Source organism: Salvelinus sp. IW2-2015, unplaced genomic scaffold (genome assembly GCF_002910315.2).
Source record: "Salvelinus sp. IW2-2015 unplaced genomic scaffold, ASM291031v2 Un_scaffold3324, whole genome shotgun sequence".
Taxonomy (NCBI): Eukaryota; Metazoa; Chordata; class Actinopteri; order Salmoniformes; family Salmonidae; genus Salvelinus; species Salvelinus sp. IW2-2015.
In genome coordinates this window covers 19,278-27,634 of record NW_019944608.1, presented here as the reverse complement: position 1 = coordinate 27,634, position 8,357 = coordinate 19,278, and positions in this window count along the sequence as shown.

The window sequence follows — 8,357 nt, the reverse complement described above, 5'->3', positions numbered from 1 at the left end:
TCACAGCCATCACAAACGACGACATTAGTAGATGCAGGACTTCACAGCCATCACAACACACATTATAGATGCAGGACTTCACAGCCATCACAACACTACATTATAGATCAGGATTCACACCATCACAACACTACATTATAGATGCAGGATCACAGCCATCACAACACTACATTATAGATGCAGGACTTCACAGCCATCACAACACTACATTATGATCGCAGACGTTCACAGCCATCACAAAACACTACATTATAGATGCAGGATTTCACAGCCATCCACAACACTACATTAATAGGATGCAGGATTTCACAGCCATCCAAAACACTCCATTATGATCAGGATTTCACAGCCTCACAACACTTACATTATAATGCAGATGACTTCACAGCCATCACAACACTACATTATAGATGCAGGATTTCACAGCCATCACAACACTACATTATAGATGCAGGACTTCACAGCCATCACAAGACTACATTACATTATGTCGACTCTAGCAATAGCAATACACATCGTGATCATGACTTAATTCCATGACTTAATTCAATGAATTAAATGACTGATTAATATTAAAACCAGAATAACATTTAGTTTCAAGCCTATCATTTTATTTTGCACTTGGCTGAGTAATAACTGACTAAGTAAATCCCATAAGCTTAAAATGTATAGAAAAATAATTCATGAGTTAAGAGTTTGAATCCTATATATGTCGGTTCAATATTTGCTGTGTAATTTCAATAACGGTGTTCAGTGGTGGAAGTGTTTCTTGAGGCTGTTGTATTTCCAATTCTGTTGCTCACTCACATGGAAAAGTAGCTTTGTAATTGACTGGCTCTACTCATCATGGCTTCTGTTTCCACACCAAATGGCAGCAGCCTATTAACATGACATATATCTGCCTGGCAGACAAACCGTGATTGTCAGAGTACATTGTCAAAGCATTCTGCTGACATCTGTCACTATTCTCAGAACAGCTCATCCCCGTATGGACCTTGCTTGCAAACCCAGGTCAAAAATGTGTGCTTCCTGTTTGGACCACATAGCATTTCATGAAAATATTATGTGAAAATTATGTAAAAATGTAATGATGTAAAGATGATGTAAAGATGATGTAAAGATGATGCAATAATGTAAAGATGATGTAATAATGTAAAGATGATGTAATAATGTAAAGATGTAATGATGTAAAGATGATGTAATAATGTAAAGATGATGTAATAATGTAAAGATGTAATGATGTAAAGATGACGTAAAGATGATGTAATGATGTAAAGATGATGTACTAATGTAAAGATGATGCAATGATGTAAAGATGATGTAATAATATAAAGATGATGCAATGATGTAAAGATGATGTAATAATGTAAAGATGTAATGATGTAAAGATGATGCAATGATGTAAAGATGATGTAAAGATGATGTAAAGATGATGCAATGATGTAAAGAAGATGTAATGATGTAAATATGATGTAATAATGTAAAGATGATGTAAAGATGATGTAATGATGTAAAGATGAATGTAAGAATATGTAGATTGTATGATGTTGATGATGTACATGATGATAGATATTGTAGATAAATGTAAATGATGTATAACTGATAGTGAACATGAATGTAATGATAATGAGTAAAGATTGATGTACAATGTTAAAGATGAGTAATGATGTAAAGATATGTAGAGTAAATATGATGTAAGATGATGAAATGATGTAAAGATGAGTAAAATGTAAAAGATGAATGTAAGATGATGTATGGTGTAAGATGATGTAATGATGAATAGATGAGTAAGTGATGTAAAGAATGAGTAATGAAGTAAGATGATCGTATAGATGTAAAGATGATTGATTATGTAAGATGAAGTAAATGATGATGTAAGATGCATAAAGATTGATGTAATAATGTAAAGATGAGGTTAGATGGAATTGTAAAGATACTTAGATGTGTAAAAGATGAATGTAGTAGATTAAGTAGTAATGATGTATATGTGTTAATAGATGATGTTGATAGTAAAGATGTATGTATGTAATGATGTGGATGAATGATGATGTAGTGATGTGATAAAATGAATAATAAATGTAATGATGATGTAAAGATAATGTACGACGATAAGTAATGTTAATATGTAATGATGATGTAAAGATGATGTATGATGTAAGAATATAATGTATTAATGTAATGATGATGTAAGATGATGTAGTGATGTAAAGATGATGTAATGAGATGTAGATGATGTAATGATGTAAAGATAATGAACACTATGTAATGATGATGTGAAAGAGATGTATATGTAAAGATATGTAATTGAGTAGATAATGTAATGATGTAAGATAATGTTAAATGATGGTAAAGATGATGTAAATGACGTAAAGATGGTGTTTTGTGTCGATAAAGATGCATTCGTATTGCTGTTACATGAGCATGTGCCAATGGCATTAAAAATAATAACTGTTAGAAGTGTTTTAATTGTTTCCAATTTTAAATTTTAAGTGGTTCAAAACAGATATAGAAGAATCACTGATATGTAGAGAATAATCTTTCTCCCACTGCTTCTGCATCTCTCCATGTGTTGTAACATACTCAATCGTTTTTTTAAAAGAGGCTCATTTGTGGTGTTTATATTCTGTTTTAGTTATGGGAAAAATACGTTATTGTAGATTTTTGAGTGATTGATGTAAGTTTTAGTAAGTAAAACGTCGTTGAGTAGAGCTCTTTGGGCGAATTGATTTTTAGTTTTAGTTTTGGAAACTGTCAAATGTATAATATTTCTACCTGACTGAATGAGTATGTAGAGTCTTACAGAGAGGTTCTACCTTACTGATAGAGTCTAGTGTAGGCAGTCTCTACAGGAAGGTTTCTACCTGACTGAATAGAGTCTAGTGTAGCAGTCCTACAGAGAAGGTTTCTACCTGACTGAATGAGTCTAGTGTAGCAGTCTCTACAGGGAAAGGTTCTCCTGACTGAATAGAGTCTAGTGTAGCAGTCTCTACAGAGAGGTTTCTACCTGACTGAATAGAGTCTAGTGTAGCAGTCTCTACAGGGAAGGTTTCTACCTGACTGAATAGAGTCTAGTGTAGCAGTCTCTACAGAGAAGGTTTACCTGATGATATAGTCTAGTGTAGCAGTCTTAACAGAGGAAGGTTTCTACTGACTGAATAGAGTCTAGTGTAGCAGTCTCTACAGGGAAGGTTTACACTGAATAGAGTCTAGTGTAGCAGTCTCTACAGAGAAGGTTTCTACTGAACTGAATAGAGTCTAGTGTAGAAGTCTCTACAGAGAAGGTTTCTACCTGACTGAATAGAGTTTAGTGTAGCAGTCTCTAACAGGAAGGTTTCTACCTGACTGAATAGAGTCTAGTGTAGCAGTCTCTACAGAGAAGTTTCTACCTGACTGAATAGAGTCTAGTGTAGCAGTCTCTAAGAGAGGTTTCTACCTGATGAATAGAGTTAGTAGCAGTCTCTACAGAGGAGGTTTCTACCTGACTGAATAGAGTTCTAGTGTAGCAGTCTCTACAGGGAGGTTCTACCTAGATGAATAGAGTAGTGTAGCAGTCTCTAAGAGGAGTTTCTCACCTGATGAAATATGAGTTATAGTGTAAGCGTGCTTCTACAGATGCTACTGACTGAAATAGAGTCTAGTGTAGCAGTCTTCAAGGCTAGGTTTCTACCTGACTGAATAGAGTTCTGTGTAGCAGCTTCAAGAACGGTATGACGATAAGTTCTAGTGATAGAGTCTAATACAGGTTAGTGTCTCTACAGGAAGTGACCTCGTGACTAATGGATAGCAGTCTCTACAGGGGAAGGGTCTACCTGACTGAATAGAGTTTAGTGTACAGTCTCTACAGAGGAGGTTTCTACCTGACTGAATAGAGTCTAGTGTAGCAGTCTCTACAGGAAGGTTTCTACTTGACTGAATTAGAGTCTAGTGTACCGCAGTCTACAGAGAAGGTTTCTACGGACTGAATATGAGTCTAGTGTAGCAGTTCTACAGGGAAGGTTTCTACCTGACTGAATAGAGTCTAGTGTAGCAGTCTCTACAGAGAAGGTTTCTACTTGACTGAATAGAGTCTAGTGTTAGCAGTGTCTGTACAGAAGAGGTTTCTACCGTACTGAATAAGTCTAGTGTAGCAGCTCTACAGAGGAGGTTTCTACCTGAATGATAGCTCGTGTAGCAGTCTCTACGAGGAAGGTTTTCTACTGAGAATAGAGTCTAGTGTAGCAGTCTCTACAGAGAAGGTTTCTACTGACTGAATAGAGTCTAGGTGTAGCAGTCTCTACAGAGAAGGTGTCTACCTGACTGAATAGAGTCTATGTTACAGTCTCTACAGAGAAGGTGCTACTGACTGAATAGAGTTATGGTAGCAGTCTCTACAGAGGAGGTTTCTACCTGACTGAATAGAGTCTAGTGTAGCAGTCTTACAGGGAAGTTTCTACTGACTGAATAGAGTTCAGTGTAGCAGTCTCTACAGGGAGGTGTTTACCTGACTGAATTGAGTCTAGTGTAGCAGTCTCTACAGAGAAGGTGTCTAACTGATGAATAGAGTCTAGTGTAGCAGTCTCACAGAGAAGGTTTCTACCTGACTGATAGAGTCTAGTGTAGCAGTCTCTAAGAGAAGGTTTCTACCTGACTGAATGATTTAGTGTGAGTCTTAAGGAGGTGTCTTACTGATGAATAGAGTCTAGTGTAATTACAGGGAAGGTTTCTATGACTGAATAGAGTCTAGTGTAGCAGTCTCTACAGAGAAGGTTTCTACTGACTGAATAGAGTCTTAGTGTAGCAGTTCTACAGACAAGGTTCTAATGACTGAATAGAGTCAGTTAAGCAGTCTCTAGGGAAAGGGTTTCTACCTGACTTGATAGAGTCTAGTGTAGCAGTCTCTACAGGGAAGGTTTCTACTGACATATGAGTCAGTGGTGTAGAGTCTTACAGAGAAGGTGTGGTCTACTGACTGAATGAGTCTAGTGTAGCGTCTTACAGGAAGGTTTTCTACGGTGAATAGAGTTAGTGGTAGTTCTCACGGAAGGTGTCGTATCGCTGACTGTAGGTATTGTGTAGCAGTCTCACAGAGAGGTTCTACCTGACTGAATAGAGTCTAGTGTAGCAAGGTCTTCTACAGGGGAAGTTTCTGAGTGATCAATGAGTTAGTGTAGCAGTCCTACAGGGAAAGGGTTTCTACACTGACTGAATAGAGTCTAGTGTAGCAGTCTCTACAGGGAAGGTTACCTGACTGAATAGAGTCTAGTGTAGCAGTCTCTACAGAGAAGGTTCTACCTGACTGAATAGAGTCTAGTGTAGCAGTCTCTACAGAGAAGGTTTCTACCTGACTGAATGAGTCTAGTGTAGAGAGTCTCTACAGGGAAGGTTCTACCGTGACTGAATAGAGTCTAGTGAGCAGTCTCTACAGAGAAGGTTCTACCTGACTGAATAGAGTCTAGTGTAGCAGTCTCTACAGAGAAGTTTCTACCTGACTGAATAGAGTTAGTGTAGCAGTCTCTACAGAGAAGGTTTCTACCTGACTGAATAGAGTCTAGTGTAGCAGTCTCTACAGAGAAGGTTCTACCTGACTGAATCGAGTCTAGTGTAGCAGTCTCTACAGAGAAGGTTTCTACCTGACTGAATAGAGTCTAGTGTGCAGTCTCTACAGAGAAGTTTCTACCTGACTGAATAGAGTCTAGTGTAGCAGTCTCTACAAGAGGAGGTTTCTACCTGACATGATAGAGTTAGTGTAGCAGTCTCTACAGAGGAGGTTTCTACTGATGAATAGAGTCTAGTGTAGCAGTCTCTACAGAGGAGGTTTCTACCTGACTGAATAGAGTCTAGTGTAGCAGTCTTACAGGGAAGGTTTCTACCTGACTGAATAGAGTCTAGTGAGCAGTCTCTACGAGGAGGTTTCCGGGCACTGTCTGAATGAGTCTGGCGAGAGTAGCAGTCTCTACAGAGAAGACGTATTGTATAGGGAGGGTCTTTCATTATTTATTGGAATCTTATTTTTAAGTGGAGATACAGCCTGAGACCAGGTTCATTTTCAGAAGGGAGCCGTGTTTGTACAATTTCATAAGACAAATATTAACCAAAATAAAACCAGTCAAATACAGCACAACACAAATATTTAAGAAAAACAATGACATTCTAAATAAGAATAATCCCCAATCAATATTTGTAATAGCCCGAGCGGCACCAGAACATCCAATTGTAAAGTATTTTGTAGTTGGTTCCAGCAATGAGATGCTTTAATTTAAAACTAAAAGCAGAATTACCTAGTGTGGTGGAGACCCGAGGAATCCCATCCCTTGTGAATGGGGTTTTGTATCTCATGTTTGAAGCTTGTCAACAATAATATAATAATGAAGTCATCTACTGTAATGAGAAGCATCCTTTTGATACAGGATGCAGCGATGCGTATTAAAACCGTCCCCTGTGATAAAGTGAAGGACGAGATGGTAGACGGAATACAACGGTTTAGGAGTAGTGGCTTCTGCAGTCTGGTCAATGGAGAGTCACCAGAGTCAGGAACAAGCAGGAAGGTTGACTGTTGTTCGCTCTACTTTATGGTGTTTAGGAACAGGCAAGAAACAGAATATTTATATCGAAGAAGCGCACTTTAAATCTCAGCTTTTTGACTGGTTCATCCATATGTAAAAAAAAAAAATAGTACATCTCAATCCAAATGCTTAGATATTTATAGGTTCAATGAGAGAACCATCAGATGGGTAAATACAGCACATCAATGAGGGAACCATCAGATGGTTAAATACAGTACTTTTCTCTAGGCCCCATGGCATTAACATGTTAAAGACATTTCCCCCAGCCACACAGCCAGCCATGACTCAGCACCAATCAGCCCAATACTCCACCTAACCAGGGACGAGAGGAGAGGAAGCACAGTTCATTAGACTAATTACGTAATAGTGGCTTAGCCTTCCATTACAGAATGTGCTTTAATCTATTGTCCAGCTACCCGTGAGATGATCAGGTTATAAACTTTAATTGATTGTCTACTTACCCGTGGGATGATCACATTATAAACTTTAATTGATTGTCTAGCTAACCGTGGGATGATCGTGTTGGAAGCTCCAATTAAGCCACAAAATCTGACCCCAGACCTGCCAATGTGAAGAATCCTCACATCTCTAATGGCCCCCTGTTCCCTACGCAGTGCACTACCTTGTACATCAAACACAGATACACACACCCTAACCGAAAGGTTGCTGGATCGAATCCCAGAGCTGACAAGGTAAAAATCAGAATCAGTCGTTCTGCCCCTGAGCAGGGCAGTTAACCCACTGCTCCCTGGGCGCCGAAGACGAGGATGTCGATTAAGGCCCCCCCCCCCCCACCCCCGCATCTCTCTGATTCAGAAGGGTTGGGTTGAAAGTGGAAGACACATTTCAGTTGAATACATTCAGTTGGACAACTGACTAGCTATCCACCTTTCCCATTCCTGTCCCTTTCCTATTCCCTCCCCTTTCCTATTCTCTTTCCATTTCTATTCCCTTCCTATTCCCTTTCCTATTCCCTTCCCTTTCCTATTCCCTTTCCTTTCCCTTTCCCCTTCCTATTCCCTTTCCTATTCCCTTTTCCTATTCCCTTCCCTTTCATATCCCTTTCCTTTTCCCATTCCCTTTCCTATTCCCTTTCCTTTCCCTTTCCTTTCCCTTTCCCTTTCCTATTCCCTTTCCCATTCCCTTTCCAATTCCCTTTCCTATTCCCTTTCCTTTTCCCATTCCTTTCCCATTCCCTTTCCCTTTCCTATTCCCTTTCATTTTCCATTCCCTTTCCCTTTCCCTTTCCTATCCCCTTTCCCTTCATCCCATTCCCTTCCCATTTCTAATCCCTTTCCTATTCCCTTCCCTTCCTAATCCCTTTCTTATTCCCTCTACAGTGCACTACTTTGTACATCAAACACAGATACACACCCTATTCCCGATGAAGTGCAGTACTTCAACCAGAACAGATACCACACCCTATTCCCTATGTAGTGCACTGCCTGACCAGAGCCCTGTACCCTATTCCCTATGTGGTGCACTACTGCCATTGCCTCTAGAATAGGGTGTCACTATTTCTAGTCTATAAAGCTCTAATGCAACAATTGAGAAATCGTTTGATTGAATTTGTCGTCGATGATTATTCATATGAGTCGACATTTGATGGCGTTATTCTGTATGACACTGTAGAGTGGCTGTTTGTATGGCACAAGCCGACCTAAACGGATTGAGGGAGATTCCCTCATGCATTCGGAATACTAAACTACAACGGAAAAACTTTAATATCTCGTAATCTTCACAGCCTACTTCTGACCTTACTTTCCTCTCCCTCCTGTTTATAACAAATTTATTACACAACGAACCAGAGTCTAA